This window comes from Rhinatrema bivittatum, chromosome 8, assembly GCF_901001135.1.
Source record: "Rhinatrema bivittatum chromosome 8, aRhiBiv1.1, whole genome shotgun sequence".
NCBI classification, from domain to species: domain Eukaryota; kingdom Metazoa; phylum Chordata; class Amphibia; order Gymnophiona; family Rhinatrematidae; genus Rhinatrema; species Rhinatrema bivittatum.
The window spans coordinates 257,721,963-257,740,512 of NC_042622.1; the positions used below are offsets into that span (position 1 = coordinate 257,721,963).

Sequence of the window (18,550 nt, forward strand, 5' to 3'; positions counted from 1 at the left end):
TTCAGCAAAGAATCAGGGTTAAAGGTGAATTTTGAAAAATCTGAGTTACTAAATGTAAATCTAACAAACATCTCCAGGCAGTTTCCCTTTCGTTGGGCTAAAATGTCCCTGAAATATTTGGGTATCAACTTTGGAGGATTTATTTACCCTCAATTATTTACCTTTAATCCGATCCATTGACAAGGATCTAGACAAATGGCATAAAGGTCCATTTACATGGCTGGGGAGAATTGCAATTATTAAAATAAACGTATTATCTCGGTATTTGTATTTGTTCTCTACATTGCCAATCTTCCTCTCAGCAAATCTTTCCCATAGACTCCAGAAGAAAATCTTTGATTTTATCTGGCAGCGCAGACCTCCTAGAGTCGCAAGACATATACTGTTTCAAACCAAGATTCAGGGGGGGCTGGGAGTTCCCGATCTACAAGTGTATTATGTAGCATCGCAGTTGAGGGCACTAATGGATATTGCACGGGTACACACACCTAAACAATGGGTGACTGCTGAACAGCTTATGATTGGTACCATGCCCATTGGGGCCCTGCCTTGGCAACCCCAAGACACCTGGCAGCCTATTCAGAGTATACCATGGTCTTTACAAACCACCTTAAAGATTTGGGCTAAATGGAAAATTAAACTAGTGGGGGACCATTCATACTTTTACCAAACATCTCTATTCCATAATAAAAAGTTTGCAATCGCTATCAGTCGCATGCATTTCGGGCTTGGCAGAATGCAGGTATCACTACTTTTGGGCAATTGCTTCAGGGGAGGGAACTATTATCGCTAGACCAGATAACTGATAAATATGCCTTAGAATCACCTAGCTTCCTAGCTCATGCGCAACTTCAGCATTTTATTAAATTCATTAGAAACACCCAGAAACTGAGAGAGGGGCTAGATCGCTTTTTGAGAATTTATGTACTAATGCAGACAAAACCTCTAAGGGGACTTCACAGATATACTGGTTACTTAGCTTCCCAGGATCGAAACCTATCTCCCACATAATGAAGTGGGAAGGGGATCTGGGCGGACCGCTCCCAGCAAAAACTTGGGATGTCATCTTTAAGAGAGCTAGTAAATGTGCTATCTCCGCCAGACTACATGAAAATAGTTATAAGATGGTGTACAGATGGCATCTAGATCCTGAAAGATTACATAGGATTTACCGCACTATATCGCCTCTATGCTGGAGAGATTGTGGCAGGATAGGTCCCTATTTTCACATATGGTGGGAATGCCCCGAGATAACTCCGTATTGGCAAGCTTATAGCACTGTGGTTAGGCTAACTACTGAAAACTCAGTTCTCGTGGGAACCCATAGCTGCTCTTTTAAATGCACCCCTTAGTTGGGATGGATCATTACCATAAAAAATTCTGTACATTCCTTATGATAGCGTCTCGTATGGTACTTGCCCAACATTGGAAATCTTCCAAAATTCCGACACTCTCTGAAGTAATGGCTAAATTACAAGAGTATCGTAGACTAGATTATTTAACAGCTGCCAAACATAATCATTTAGCCTGTTACCATAAGGTTTGACAACCTATGAATGAGAGGCAGCAGTCTATAAGTTCATAATTTACAAACTTATTTTACTCTCAGGTCCCACTATATCTTTCAAGAGGATACCCTCTATGAGGAATCATAGTTTGATATCTCGCAATAATAACCTTGCTAGACCATCACATTCAGTGGGGGGATGGGAAAACTCATCCCCAGCCACCAGCATTCTGCTGAGCTCAGTAACACCTACGGTATATGGATCGTGCATCGGTCATTTCAACATCCGAGATCTAGTCAACAACTAATCATAATAATTGTCATTAATGGTTAAAACTTTGTGGATGTATATTAAACATGGAAGAAGGTGTATGTCTTTTTGGGGAGGGGGAAGGGAGGGATGAGGGGATGAGATGGGAATAAAAGACGCAGAAAGTAAATCCTCAGCACAGGATAAATTGTACATGTTAGTGATGTTTTTCATATTTTTTTACAAATATGTATTGTACAACTGTTTGACAATGTATTGCAGATGAAAACTTTAATAAAGACTTAAAAAAAAAAAAATATATATATATATGAAGCATCATTATATCTGGTACAGCATTTTCAAGGAAGTTTAAGGAAAAAAGTCCCTCCTTGCTGCAACAAGAAAAAGGAAAAAACTGCATATGCTCCTTTTGAGTTTGTTTTGTGACTTCTGGAAACAGCTTAATCTTGAGCTGCAAAAAGGTATCACTTTGGTGCCAGAAATAGTCTCAATAGCCAATCTCTCAGGCCGATACAAGAAGAAGCTTGGGAAAATGGGCGCTCTGTGTTGAGCGCCCGCTCTCCCAACGTGCACCCAGCCACCTTTCCTGGGTGCGCAATCCTGTATTTAAACGAGGGGGCACGCTAAAAAGGAGGCGCTAGGGACAATTACTCATCTCTAGCGCTTCCTTATTAGCAGAAACCCAGGAGAGGTAGCTGTCAGCGGGTTCAGGAAACACGCTCAATTTTACAAGCGTCATTTTTCCGAACCCACTGATAGGAAAACGGACGCTGGTTCCTTTGACTTAATATTGCTAGGATATTAAGTCAGAGGGTGTATAGAAAAGCAGTATTTTCTTTTCTATACGGTTTTTTGGGCTGTTTAGAAATTAACACCTGCCCTGTCAACGTGCTAAACCCCTTACAGTATAGCGGTAGTGGATGCATGTCCAACAACGTGTTAAACAGTGCGCTCGGCCCATCTGTCAGGTTCAAGAGCAAGGGAAACAATGTGTAGATGGTTTTGCTAATGTGCTAACAGAATTCTTAAGAACAGTAGTTTAAATCAAGATTATCTCCAGTTGGAGAATGTTGTCTGTCCACTAAGAGGACATCTTTTCTTTTCAAGGGAGGAAGATATATCTTGGACACTGGCAGTATATATTATTCAGGTACTCCTAATACCTCAACTAAGAATCGTCTGAATATTTCCCTAGGTGACACTAAAAGCAGTTTAGGAAAATTAATAAACCTTAGGTTCCCACTTTTTTTTTTTCTAAATTTTCAATAAGGATCATACATTAATAATTCATCACGGGTATACAGATCATGATACCCGTGATGAATTATTAATGATATTCCTTATAATTATACAGTAAATATTTACTGAAGTAATAATTTTACTCATTCACTGTTTTTTCTCAAGGCATTTCCAAGGAAAAGGAATTTAACATTAGCGATTTCAAAAGAATAACGACTCTAAACGACAGTATGGCATGTTCCTAAAGAGGAACATGCCATACTGGCATGTTCCTAAAGAGGAAGTTTACACTTTCACTTCAAATTCAGAGATTAACAACTTAATCCTTAATAATTGCCCTATTAACCATTTCCCATCTTTGGGGGATGGGCTTCCAGGAAAGATTGCAATTGAGATGTTTCATAAAACACATATTTCTGTTCCTGATATTTTAACTCGCATCTGCAAAGATATTTCAATATAAATGTAGCCCCCCTTAGTATGATTTCTGATTTTAACTTTAGAAATTCTTTCCTTTTTAACTGAGTAGTCCTAGACAAATCTGGATAAATCCAGACTTGTCCGTGGAATCTCTCAAGACGACGCCTGAGAAATAACCGGAGTACAGTATCTCTCTCTGTTGAAAACAGAAAAGATACAAGGAGAGTACACCTTGTGGATATATCAGTATCAATAGAAGTTTCTATTACTCCTGTTAAGTTTATTGACTCCTCTGATTGTAAATTACCCACTTGATCTGGGGTATATAGTATGCTTTCGCTAAAGCTGGTAATGATTGTTGAGGAATTTTTAACACAAATTGCATATATTCCTTAAACATTTCAGTAGCTGTAATTAATTTTTGAAAGGGAAAATTCAATACCCTAAGATTAGAGTATCTTAATGAATTTTCAAGAAATTCCAGTTTTTTCCCATTAACCATTTCAGCTTTTACAATAGTGTTTTGTATCTTTTCCATTTTCCCCACCCTGTCTTCAACTATAGCCACTTTATTATTACAATTAGAGGTTGATTTTTCAATATTTAATATTTTCTGTTGAAAATTATTAGTATTCACAGTTAGTTTTTCAATTGCTTGCTCCAATGCTTTAATTGCATCCCATAAAATGTCCATGGTGACCTCAGAGGATTTTGGATGTATAATAATCTCCAACTCTTTCCTGGTTTCTTCCTTTCCCCCCATAGGAAGGTCTCCACTCCTCAATGATTTTTCCATATTTTTGTCTCTACTGTACCCTCATCCAACTCGAGAGGGCCAATAAGATTTTCCATATTAATACCGGGTGGGGAGGGAGTCATAGGTGCGCCGGGACTTAGAGAGATGGCTTCTGCCTGTAGACCTGCTTCTCGCTCTAAAGCTCCGTCTACTGCGGCACCTTCCTCCGGCTTATCAGTTGTAGCCATGAAAAAGGAGGAAATTGGAGGCTGAGATGGAGTGATTGAGGGAGTTGAAGTTTGATTCTCCCTCAATCGTGCCTTTCTTTTAGTATGAGGCATAGTTTGAAAGTAATTAATTCAAATCTCCTTATTTCATGTAACTCTGTTTTAATTTCCAAATCCTTGGTTTGATGGGGGCTTGAGGAGCGATTAATATAATTAAAAGTTACTTACAAGACCTCCGCTTAACCAGGAAATTCTCTCAGTCTCAACTCGGAGAGGGGTTCAAACAAAGCCGCGCGCTGGCGGCTCCTACGCGCGCCGCAGGAGGGGCCGCTTTTATAGCTCTTCCGGGGCCTTGAAATGACGTCACCTGCGCGGCTCGAATCTGCCGCCACAGAGTCGCAGCACCAGCTCTCTCCAAACTCGAGGGATGAAAAATTCAGGTAATTAAAGTATCCAGTAGTGCCAGGAACTACCTCGCTCCTCTCCCCCAGGTTCCTACTTTTAATCATATTTTCAAGGTTCTCCATTTTTACTAACATAAGGTGTTCCATTTAACCACAGATTTTTACAAGTTAACTTGTTACAGCTCGGTATGTAAATCCTGAATCTGATGATTGGTATTTACAAACTTTTCAAGGTTGAAATACATTCAAGATTAACTGGCTCTTTTCCATTAAAGAAGTTAGTTGAGATACTATAGTAATGCCAGATTTATCTATGACTTAGTTTTTGGGTACTTGCCAGGTTCTTATGGCCTGGATTGGCCACTGTTGGAAACAGGATGCTGGGCTTGATGGACCCTTGGTCTGACCCAGTATGGCATTTTCTTATGTTCTTATGTTCTTATGACATCCCATATATCTTTAAGAGTAAAATGTGTGGGTCTCACCAGAATGAACTCTGAGCAGCATCCACCAAGGAAGAAAAAAATCTGACAATTAGCAACTTGAGCTTCTTCCATACAAACCTCTGATTGGGCCAGGATCACCGGTTAACTCTGCTGCAGTGCATCTGTCCACACTCCCTGGCCTCATGGCAATCACAAGAACCTCATTCAGTGACTATCCCTGCACTGTTCAGGCACATAGCTGGCAGCTGGATCCAATGGGGACGTTCTAAGCGCTGGATTAGATGACACAGACGAGCCAGGGAGAGACGGGAGCTTCATTTCCCCTCTCAAACTCCAACAGCTCCCTCTCCTGCAGCACCTTTGGACCACAAACATGAGCATCCATCAGCCCTGTAGATGGAGGCTCGGTTGGGAATGCAGGGTAAGCCCCAGACTTTGTCTTTTGTTTATGTCCCATATTAAGGAAATTTTATAAAGCCAGGAAAAAAATAACCCATTGCAAAGCTGAGGAGCTCATTATGCTGCATAGCAGCCATCTTGAACCAGGTAAATCACCCATATCATGAATTTTAGTAGGGACATTTTGTATTTTTATGTACTGTGTATTTATATTTCATGATGCTGTATTTGATATGTTATCTATGTATGTTACTAAGCATTTTGTAACACGGATGTGGGCTTGCCTGCAGAAAGGTGTGAGTAAACTGATTGTTACATGAGTGGATGAGAGAGATGGTTTTCTAAGCTGGGTCAAAACAACATTTAGATCCCATTGAGTGGCTGACAGCTTCATCAGGATGCTAAATATGAAGCAGGCCTTTTAGGAACCATGTTACTAATGGCAGTAGCGCTAATGTGGACCCTTATGGAGCTTTGTTTAAGGCCTGCTGTAGGTAAATGAAGTAGCACTCCAGTAGCTTGTTACTTGTGCAGGAAATGGGGAAAGTTGGTTGATTCTGGCAAACCAGAATCTGGAAAGCCTCCATCTGTGGGTGTAAGATGTTGTATGGTGGTTTGCTTTCTTGATTGCAGAACCATGCACGATACCTGTTCAGAAGTTCTCCATGAAATAATTGTCATTTCAACATCCATGCTTTTAGAGCCAGCACGACAATGTTGAGATGGAAGAGAATTCTTGATCCTGGGAGATCAGTTTTGGGAGAGGAGCAAGACAAATGTGTGTCATGTCAGAGAGCTGAAGGAGAAGTGAAAACTATTCCTGTAGGGGCTATCAGAATTGAAATTCCCTGATTTGCATGCCAGGATTTTAGAAATTAGCGAATTGGTGGATGTGCAGTTTGTCCACAAACACTGAAAAAAAGCTGCATGAATTATCATCCATTGCCAAATTCTGATTGCTTCCTGATTTACAAGGTACAAGCTCAATCCACCCTGCTTGTTGATTATAAAAGATGGCAGCTTGGTTGTCTGTTTAAATTAGTATCGGTTTATTGGATAACTTGTGCTGGAATGCTAATAGAGCCAGTTTTATAGCTCTCGGCGAAGGTTTTCATGGGTAATGATTCAGATGGACTGAATCAAATCACGGTGAACCTAGAAGATGTGGTAGGCCTGATTGACAAACTGAAGAGTAGTAAATCACCCGGACCGGATGGTATACACCCCAGAGTTCTGAAGGAACTAAAAAATGAAATTTCAGACCTATTAGTAAAAATTTGTAACTTATCATTAAAATCATCCATTGTACCTGAAGACTGGAGGATAGCAAATGTAACCCCGATATTTAAAAAGGGCTCCAGGGGCGATCTGGGAAACTACAGACCGGTTAGCCTGACTTCAGTGCCAGGAAAAATAGTGGAAAGTGTTCTACTGGTAGTATACTTGGATTTTCAGAAGGCGTTTGACAAAGTTCCTCATGAGAGGCTTGTAGGAAAAGTAAAAAGTCATGGGATAGGTGGCAATGTCCTTTCATGGATTGCAAACTGGCTAAAAGACAGGAAACAGAGAGTAGGATTAAATGGACAATTTTCTCAGTGGAAGGGAGTGGACAGTGGAGTGCCTCAGGGATCTGTATTGGGACCCTTACTTTTCAATATATTTATAAATGATCTGGAAAGAAATACGACAAGTGAGATAATCAAATTTGCAGATGACACAAAATTGTTCAGAGTAGTTAAATCACAAGCAGATTGTGATAAATTGCAGGAAGACCTTGTGAGACTGGAAAATTGGGCATCCAAATGGCAGATGAAATTTAATGTGGATAAGTGCAAGGTGATGCATATAGGGAAAAATAACCCATGCTATAATTACACAATGTTGGGTTCCATATTAGGAGCTACCACCCAAGAAAGAGATCTAGGCGTCATAGTAGATAACACATTTAAATCATCGGCTCAGTGTGCTGCAGCAATCAAAAAAGCAAACAGAATGTTGGGAATTATTAGAAAGGGAATGGTGAATAAAACGGAAAATGTCATAATGCCTCTGTATCGCTCCATGGTGAGACCGCACCTTGAATACTGTGTACAATTCTGGTCGCTGCATCTCAAAAAAGATATAATTGCGATGGAGAAGGTACAGAGAAGGGCTACCAAAATGATAAGGGGAATGGAAAAACTTCCCTATGATGAAAGACTAAAGAGGTTAGGACTTTTCAGCTTGGAGAAGAGACGACTGAGGGGGGATATGATAGAGGTGTTTAAAATCATGAGAGGTCCAGAACAGGTAGATGTGAATCGGTTATTTACTCTTTCGGATAGTAGAAAGACAAGGGGGCACTCCATGAAGTTAGCATGTGGCACATTTAAAACTAATCGGAGAAAGTTCTTTTTCACTCAACGCACAATAAAGCTCTGGAATTTATTGCCAGAGGATGTGGTTAGTGCAGTTAGTGTAGCTGGATTCAAAAAAGGTTTGGATAAGTTCTTGGAGGAGAAGTCCATTAATGGCTATTAATCAAGTTTACTTAGAGAATAGCCACTGCTATTAATTGCATCAGTAGCATGGGATCTTCTTAGTTTTTGGGTACTTGCCAGGTTCTTATGGCCTGGATTGGCCACTGTTGGAAACAGGATGCTAGGCTTGATGGACCCTTGGTCTGACCCAGTATGGCATGTTCTTATGTTCTTAGGGCTTCTTTAGAAGACCTCAGATCTTGGGTTTGCAAACTCTGCACATGGGCTCCCCTACCTTTGAGAGAGGAATATGTGGTAAGTGCTACCACTTAGCTGGGCAGAGAACAGTATGGAAGACCAGTTTCCAAATTGGTCTTAGAAAACCACCAGTAGAATTTAGCTAAGGAGTTATAACAAGGATAGGCAATATTGGTCTTGGAGTACCACAGCCAGGTCTGATTTTCAGCATTTCCACAATGAATAAGCATTAGATTAATCCTCATGTATTGCTTCCAATGTATGCAAATATGCATGTTCATTGTGGATTTTCTGAAAAATAGACCTATTTGTAGCACTCCAGGACCGGAGCTGGCTACCCTTGAGTTATAGCATCAGACATTTATTTATTTATTTATTTAGCCATTTTATATACCGTTCTTCCAAATGAAGATCACAACGGTTTACAACATGACATTCGTATTATAGATCGATATGTACATTGACTTAATGAGATCCTATAACATACAAGTTAAAGATTGACACATGCGAAGACTAATGTAATAAGGGGTGAAATAGACCTGCAGAGATGTACGTGCACTTTTATCTCAAGGAACCAGAGGGATATAATATCGGGAGCCAGGACAAACACTTCTCCCAGCATCTGCCCTTTTACAGTAACAAGTGTAATAAAATACACAGACACCCAAAATGGGATCAAATAGGCCACAGCTTTATTTACATAAACAAGTGCCTGAGCCTAATACAAGTAGGAAATCAATAACCCTACACAGTGAACATTCGCCACAAACCAGCAAGATGAACACCACCTCCCAGCAACGAGCCGTGCATGCAAACCCCCGCCACAGCCCAGCAAGGAGCTGCACATGGACCAACTGCACCCAGTTGTCCCCACCGAAGATCCAGACCTGACCCCCATCAGGTCAAGCAATCAATCAGGACAAGGCTGAAACCCTGATTGGCTTGGGCAACCCACCACAGGCACAGGTAGTAGCTATCCTGTGACCCCCCTAAGATGCGACCAAGATCTCTATCAAAACAAATCTTCCAAGGCCTCCTGAAATGCATTCAAGAACAAATCTAAACGAATGAAAGACAAGTGAACCCCATCATCCTGGAACAAACCCCTATCTAAATCCCAGGACCATTTGTGCCTAATAGGCTGACACCCCCCCCCCCCCCCCCCCCCCCCATACAGCCAACCTGTTGATTGACCTTGGCTCGACTATGCTGCCAAATCCTCTTGTCCATCTCAGCAGACCTTGGAATTATGTCAGACCAGCAAATTACAGCAGCAGGTAACAACACAGACATGGACATAAAATCCTTCCTGACCATGCTGATGAATTTGCACCCTGACATTTTACCCCAATTATTCCCACCTAAATGTGTTATCAACACATGTCCAGAACATTCCAGCCCATGATGCAAAGAAGGGATCAGTTCAACCCAACTCATCCCTCTAAGTCCCAACCAATGGACAGTTGTATCACGCTGTGACAAATTTAGCTGGGCCCCGAAAGGATGATTTCGAGTATGCAAATAAGCCCAGACAACGTAAGAATGTCCAATAATCCATGCACTCCGCCCCAGCATGCAAAACCTGTAAAGAGAACACAATTCATGACAACAGACCCATCAAAAGGGGCCTGGATGCTCATACTCTTCAAAGGCATTGGACTTCCACTGCCCAATCCTCTGGATCATGCTACCAGACAATCCCGAGCGGGTTGCCGACATAGTGGCTCCTATTCTGAATGAATGAGTCCTAAAACGACTCACATACAAACTGAGAGCAGATATCCCTGACCACACACCATCTCGAATTGATATTTGGTCAAAGGCCGAAGATCATAATGAACTAGGAATCTTGAGGCACACGCCGGCCGAATCCTACTGAAAGAAATGAAATTGGCAACTGGACAAGTACGTAACCCCAGCACCTCACGCAAAACCACCGACGCATCCTTACCCCCTTGGTCAATTTTAGACATAGGGACATGAAGTATAAGAGAATCGCCACTCAAAGCCACCTGCTGAGTTAATAAGCCTTAAGACTCAGACCCATTAGTAGCTCTAGCCACGAGCTCACTAATCCTAAATGCTCCAAAAAGCGCAAGCACAAAAGCTTACCAGAATAGGCAACATTCATGCTATGGACAGCAGGAGCTTTTTAAAATCCTTATTAGTTTTAATTATTGGGTGTTATTTGATATATGTGCTGTTTTGGAATATTTTATTGGTGTTTGTGAAATTGTAAAAATGTATATGATTTTAATTAATAGAAATTCTATTTATCAGTAGTTTTAAAATATTCTTTTATTAGTATGTTTTACTATTATAACTGATGCTTTATGTTTCTTGATTTTATTTGTTTTTTGAGGAATGGTGGTTCTGTTTTTCCATTGTTAATACACAGAGTCTGGCTTCTTGGGGTTTCCATTTCAGTTTGTGTCTAATTTGTGCTCCTTTATTTTGTATTCTATATTTGGTGAGGGTCAGTCTCCACTCTGTGGGCCAGATTTTAAAAGCCCTGCGCGCGCCGGCCACCTATTTTGCATAGGCCGCCGGCGCGCGCAAGTCCCGGGGCTTCGTAAAAGGGGCGGGGAGGGGGCGTGCCTGCAGTCAGGGGGCGGTTCGGGGCGGGACCAGGGGCGTGGTACCGGCCTGGGGGCGTGGTCGAGGCCTCCGGACCAGCCCCCGGGTCGGGTGATGGCGCGCCAGCAGCCCGCTGGCGCGCGCAGATTTACACCTGATTTCAACAGGCGTAAATCTGCCAACAAAGGTAATGGGGGGGTTAGATAGGGCCGGGGGGGTGGGTTAGGGAGGGGAAGGTGCGGGGGGGTGGAAAGAAAGTTCCTTCCGAGGCTGCTCCGATTTCGGAGCGGCCTCGGAGGGAACAGGCAGCGTGCGCCGGGCAAAAGAGGCACTATTCTGTGCACCCCCTTGCGCATGCCGACCCTGGATTTTATAAGATACGCGCGGCTACGTGTGTATCTTATAAAATCCAGCGTACTTTTGTTTGCGCTTGCGTAAATTTATAAAATCTACCCCAGCGTGTGTGACCATGATGAGAGATTCTGCTAGCATAGGGATCTATAGCAATCTGGTTTGTTTTGTTTTCTCAGTAGGTGGTGTATTGGTATTCTAGGATCCAGTGTAATATTTACCCTTGCTTTTTCACAGGTAGGGTTATTGTTGTTTGAGTCCTTGGTGTTATTACTGTTATGTTACAATGGGATTGCAATATAGATTTTAAGTGTCTTTTTTGCTGGGTTTTGTGTTAGTTCACAATGTGCCTGGCAGTGGAAGGTGTTTGTGCTGCTGTTACTGTGAGGTGACACCAGAATTTGAAATATCTTTTAGTATGATGAGCTGCAAAGGGAATTTCAGTGGATGCAAAGAGTTACAGAACTGGAGGTGCAGGATTTATATTGACATTCTGTCCCTTCCTATATATTCCAGACTTCACTCTCCTAGCCATAGAATTAGTTGAATGAGGCGATCAAATCATTTTATAGTGTGAAACTGGCCAGCTTTTTTAAATTACGCAGAAGATCCTTTGGGCTTTTTTATTAACACCAAATATTCAAAAGCTTTGTTCATCCCATCAAGCTCATACATCTCATTAAAGAGGTAAATTGAATAACACAATAACTTTGTTTTATTATTGTTACTCATAAATTATAACAGTAACATTAATCTTGGAATATTATATATTTTTAATAAAAATGAAGGGTTTTCACAAGAGAGGTTGTGTCATGAAACATTTTATTTATGTATATATTTAAGGAATCATACATACATTAGTATTTTATTGGTTTAATATTTATGGCTTCAGATGCTTCTTTCTTAACTTCTTTCTTTTGTAACTACTTTTAAAATTGTACCTGTTTTATTATTATAATTGATTGTAATTTCTTTTATTGTATATTTAATGTAATGTTAACTGCTGTGAAGGCTATGCTGAGACAACGGTATATAAACGTCAATAAACCTTATAAATTGTCGAAATACATTTCTTTCGTTTAACCTTTAACCTCTGGTTTGCTAGTAGACTGAATTACTGTATCACGAAATTATTTTTGTCTAAAAAGTGTCACCAACATGAAAAGTTTGGAAAGCTCTGCTCTAGATAGTCCTTTGTTCTGTTAGAATCTTGCTGGTCAGGGCAATTAACACATCTGAGGCTGTGTTTACAGATACTCCTGAGAATAGTGCCTCTTTTGTGACTATATAGCCTGAAGTTCTCTCCATTGCCTTCTCATTTTTATGACCCTATAATTAGGCATCATAACGTGGGCCAGCTTCAAATGCTGTCCAGGTGTCCCTGGAATTTCTGCAAGTCAGTCTCAATAAGTCACTTAGAGTTCATACAGTCAAGACAGGCTAAGAAAGCAGAGGATTCTGGGTCAGTTGCCTTTCTCCATGTTGGTTTTCTGTTCAGGCACACTCATCATTTCCCTCTTGTGCCGCTTACAAATGGCAAGAGTGGCACACCCAAGTACCAGAGGGGAGAACAGAACCGTAAACAGTGATTATGGCAAATGGGCTAAAGGGTGTAGGCTACCAACTAACCTTTTGTGTGCATTGTGATCCCTGTAGATCTCCACTAAAGTAAATGAGATTCATAGATAGACACGCATTCTCTAGTTAATAAATAATAGCGGTATGACTTCCAATAGATATTCGTTAGCTCAATAGTTGAGCTGCAAGGGTGGCTGCATTATAAAGAAGAGAAACCTATAATAGCAAGACCACATATGTTATCTTTCACAGTCAAGTAATTACACAATAGTGTTGTAACGAGTGTAAAGATAGGAAGAACAAAGAGAGACTAGTATGAAAGTATTATTTTTTCTCATATAATACTATTTATACTGGGCGAATCTCTGCAAGGAGTACTGCTATTGGAAACAACAACAACAACCCAGGATAATATTTGCTAAAATGGCAAACAGGGATATAAGCAATGCACATAATCAGAAGAGTGAAGGAAGCCAGGAAAATAAAGAGGAAAACTAAGAGTCAGCAGAAGGACTCACACTGAGTTGTGCATATATAATATCAGACAAGTTATAATGGTGTTTGCAAAGCATGAGACATGTTCTGGTTATAGGCAGAAGTGAGCCTATAGGTAAACAGAAGTGTCACACTACCAGAGAACAACTGTGAGAGGTTGTAAACAAATTCTAGGTAAATAACCTGATAGGTAGTGTTACAGGAAGAAATGTTCAAAAAGGGGCTAACCAAATTCAGTATATTGGGTAAGGTTAGGAGCAGGGGGAATAGAATATGAAAGACCAGAAATGTGATAATGTGTATAATAAGAAATAAAGGAAAATATTTATGCAGAGGCCGCAGTAAGGCAGAATTTAACTTGAAGGAATATTTGATTTACACCAAGATATCACGCTGTAAAATGGCAAGCAGTGGGATAGGGTGATTGTTAGTGTGCTCAGACTAGCTTTCATAGATAAAAATAAAAGAGAACATATCAAATAATCATCCAGCTAACTCAGCAAGTAAATGCATTATAAAGGTATAGGACTGGAAAATGCTACAAAATACTTGGACTGTAGGGACTAATAAAAACTGCATTAATTCAGTGTATTATTAACTTGAAAACCTAAATAGTGGCATCTTCAAATGGGTACATAACTAAAATATTGACTAGGTGTATCATAAAAATATTTTTGTTATGACAATCAGTTATCACATGTCAAATAAAGGTTCATATAATGAAGGGTGCAAGATGACTTCTGTGCTAAGGTTCTTGTGGCCTGGTTTGGCCTCTGTTGGAAACAGGATGCTGGGCTTGATGGACCCTTGGTCTGACCCAGCATGGCAATTTCTTATGTTCTTATGACACATGATATATGCAGTTCTCTCAGCATGGTGGATTTCTGACATCGGAGCATAGCCTCTTAACTCATTATTAGATTCATATGTTACAGATTAAAGCCTATTATAAGAGCAAAACAAATTCAAATTAATCAATGAGAAAATTCCATCATGGCCTTACTTCCCTGCATCTAGTAATCCCTACATCTGCATAATATTCCCAGTTTATTATTAGGTGACATGCCGTAGTTAGAACCACAAACAACTTAAGTGCTCAGACATTACATAAAAACATATATTTCACTGAAGTGACATATGAATTCATTCATTGCATTCATCAGGTGTCATGTCACACAAAAAAGACAAACAACAATTAACACACATTTGAGCTAAAAAATTAGACCATAAAGTGTTTGGATCGATCCAAAATAAAACAAAAATTAAAATAGATCTATTTAAAAATGAAAAAAGCAAACTGAGAAAAAATGTAATCTTCAAGTATTTTAGCTCACATGGCAGAGAAGGCTTTGTGTTTTCAACCTGGAAAGATATAAAATCTGGCATACAATAAAATTAAGGTAATGGTTAAAGTGAAATTGCAGCTTCATTGAAACTAAACATTCTGATATGCCTTAATTCAGCAAATAACTGTCATGAAGCTACTTTTTTGTCTCTTTTGTTATGCCACTAGGAGGCACTATCACAAGTTGTAGTGTGAGAGCTGTTCTCCCTCTGCAGCTCAGAAACCCCTTTTGTTCCATTTCTGAGGTGATTATGTTAGTGCTTTGTAATTCAAAATCTGAAAACCTGCCACCTCTGTTAATTGGTCATGCAATGCACAGCCAATATTTTTACCATCAACCCCTAACTTAATTCCTAGAAATGAAATCTGTGACTGACAACTTTGTACGTTGTTAGAAATTATTTTATTCCTTCCTGTGCTAATATTTGTAAAAGCTCTGTAGGGTGCATGCAAACAGATCATGTAGGTGCTGTAATTAACAGATTGTTTACATAATCGAAGATACACCAGCTGGGAGTAGGGTGTGAAATGTCTGAAGGTCTTGGGACAAGATTTTAGAAAAGATAGAAGGGCTTTCTACAAAACCTTGTGGGATTGATAACTTTTTTATACTGAAACGCTGTTAATTCCCTACTTTGCACAGCCAGAGGCACACAGTAGTATGCATTAGCCAAATCTAAGACTGTATATGAGGAATTTCTTTCAGGATTTGCTCTACATTCATTTGTAAAATGTCCAAATTTCCCCACAATACCAACATTCTATACCTGTGCTCCTATCAGGATCAAAACCAGCTCCTTGTGAAGGGCTATCAAACACCTCTCTGCCATTCATTCCCCTTCTATCTCTTGCTATCCCTCTTCCACAAGCATTATTCCCTTTAGGTATAATTACTGCACCTATTAATTGATTCTGGAGATACCAAGCATCACCCCCACTTATTCCTTAGTCAACATCATCTGAAACCACTGTAACCCCGTTTATCCCAGATACTTTCTCAGCAGCTCTTTTATCTAGAAAAATTTTACATTTCTCTTCCTCTTTTCACTTATTTCATTCCTTCATCTGCATAGAATATAATTTGGTTTGGAGTTTAGTTAAATCCTCAGTTCCTTTACTCTCTTTTTTTTTTTATTTATGTTTATTGGTTTCAACCAAATTTAGCAGAGGAACCACAAACAGTAGTCATATATCGATAGCATATATCCCTACATAGTATGAAACCTGTCCCTTCCCCCTTCCCCTCCTTTCCCATCCTGTTGCTCCAACAAGCCGTCATGTTATAGAAGAAGAAGCCACTTCAGGTTTAGGAATGGAAAGTCAGTAGAAACAAAAGTTAGTCAGTAAGTATCCATTTAACTCGAGAGTTCTTGAAATTTGTCTTGCTAGTCACTGGGCAAATGTCGTACAAAAGGGCCCCAGATCTTGATAAAAGCCCCTTTCTTCTTGGCTGTCGACAAGAGCCATGTATGGTAATCTAATTGTAGCAGAAGGAACATTTCGGAGTGCCAAAAGTATATCGGTGCTGTTGATTGTATCCAGTGGGTAAGTATGCATTTCCGCGCCATTCCCATGGCTTTACTGACTAGCAAGCCACTATGTTCCCACCAGTCATTGTCTCTCTCCCCGACCCCCAGGATAGCCATCGCTGCCGTTATAGTGGACTCTCCTTCCAGCATTGTGGCCATATATCACCCCGCTTGAGTCCAGAATTCCTGTATCATAGGACTAGTTCATGGGCCAGGGATGCTGGCGATTGAGAGAATATGGGGCATGCTCGACTGGAAGCAATATGCATTTGGTATGCTCGCCCTGGTGATATTATAACCCTGTGTATTATCCTCAGATATTGTTCCCTCCCTTTGACAGCAGGCATTGCTTTATTAAAGAGCTGATACACCTCTATTAAATCATCTTCTGCTATTGTAAGACCCAGGTCCCGGCTCCAGAGCTCAGACAACACCCCCATAAGTTTACAAGACTCCGCTTCATGCATCAGTTTATAGAGAGTTGCTAGTGATTGTTTCTTGGATTTGAACAGTGTCAGCAATCTCTGAAAGGGTCCAATCCTTTCTCCCGAATCCATTGATCTACACGATTTGGACATGTAACTTGCCAATTGAAGGTACCAGAAAACATCTTGTGGTCTCCAGCTAAACAACTCCTGGCATTTAGTGAATGTATATAATTTTCGGGTTTGCGGATCTATGAGATCAGCAAGCGTTTCCAGACCCCTCTGTCTCAGATTATGATAAAATTTCCCCCCTTGACCCGGGCTAAATTTAGTGTTCCCACATACTGGCAGCATTAAAGATACTTTCCATGGTAGGGTCAGATACGTTGCCAGTATATTAACCCTCAATTGCATAGTAAGATCTTTCTATGTGGCATGAAGTACGAAATGTAAGTCTAATGGTTATGCCAGCTGGGAGTCCAAATTGGTATCTGAGAAACACAAACTACCAAATAGCCAGTCCCCAACCGATCAGAGTCCACATGCCATTTTATAAAGAAAGATACTGGGGAACCCCCAGCCTCCTTGTGCAACGGGAATCATCAATTTGCGCAATGCTATCCGCGCTTTACGATTTCGCCACAGAAATGCTATGCAAATTCGATGTAGGCTACGTATATCTGCTCTGGAGATAACCAGGGGCAGTATTTGGAGAACGTAAAGAAGCTTAGGAAGAAGTGCCATCTTAAATAGTGCTATCCGACCCATCAAAGACAGAGGCAACTCCATCCAGCTCAACATCAACTTTCTTATCTTCTTTATGACTAGAGGGATATTCACTGCATACCAATGAGCAGGATTGCCTGTAACATAAATTCCCAGGTACTTGAGAGATTTTTCCACCCATCGGAGGGGAATGTCAGGCCATTTATTTCGGAGATGACCCATGATTATCCAAGACCCCGAACTTGTCCAGGTTCAATTTGAGGCCCGAAAAGGATCCGAAGTCCGCAAATACCTTCAATATTTTCGGGAGGAGAATAGGCGTTTGTGGGACAAACAACAGAATGTCGTCTGCGAAAAGAAATGTGTTTGGCAATTGAAACCCATTTTGGGTAGTGTGATTATCTAAGATCTGCTGTAGCATATGCACAAGGGGTTCCAATGAAAGTATAAACAACAAAGGTGACATAGGACATCCCTGGCGAGTCCCCCGTGTTAAGGCAAAGGGTCTTGACAGGCAACCATTCGCCATGACCCGTGCCCCCGGGTTTGAAAAGAGAACTTGGATTGCCTGATAATAAAAGCCTGCAAAGCCCATCTTTTCCAATATATACCGGAGAAAGGACCAAGACACCCTATCAAAAGCCTTTTTGGCATCGAACCCCACCAGCACTGGATCAGTAAACACCTGGTGATGACACAAGTGGAGCAGTTGGGCTAGCCTTCGTATATTAATACTGGATCTCTGACCTTTACAAAACCTGCCTACCCTGGCGACACCAGTGCTGGTAGGATGTCTACTAACTGATTGGCCAGTAATTTAGCAAAAATTTTGATGTCTACATTTGGGAGTGATATCGGCCTGTAAGCCGTAGGAGAGTCTGGGGCTCGCCCCGGCTTAGGGAATGCTATAATAGTAGCCGTACGAAGCGAGTCTGGCATCGAACCTTGCTGAGTCATGGTATTATATTATGCGGACATACTACTGCAGATCTCATGTTTTAGGGTCTTATAGAAAAATGGAGAAAGGCCATCCGGCCCTGGAGCCTTGAGACTTTGAAGGCCCTGAATTATCTTATCTTTAGAATCTTGCCATCCTGAATTGGATAATTCATTTGTAACACCTGCTTGTTGGTAAGTTTAGGGAGAGTTATAGATTGC

At 40.7% G+C, this 18,550-nt stretch overlaps 1 protein-coding gene across 1 annotated transcript in view; it reads left to right on the top strand.

The window, feature by feature from the left end:
• LOC115098231 (spindlin interactor and repressor of chromatin-binding protein-like) overlaps window positions 1–18,550 on the top strand; it is a 162,502-nt gene that overhangs the window by 7,052 nt on the left and 136,900 nt on the right. The window contains exon 2 of the mRNA XM_029614688.1: window positions 2,886–2,928. The gene's annotated coding sequence lies outside the window, so the exon portion shown is untranslated. The remainder of the gene's footprint in view (window positions 1–2,885; window positions 2,929–18,550) is intronic.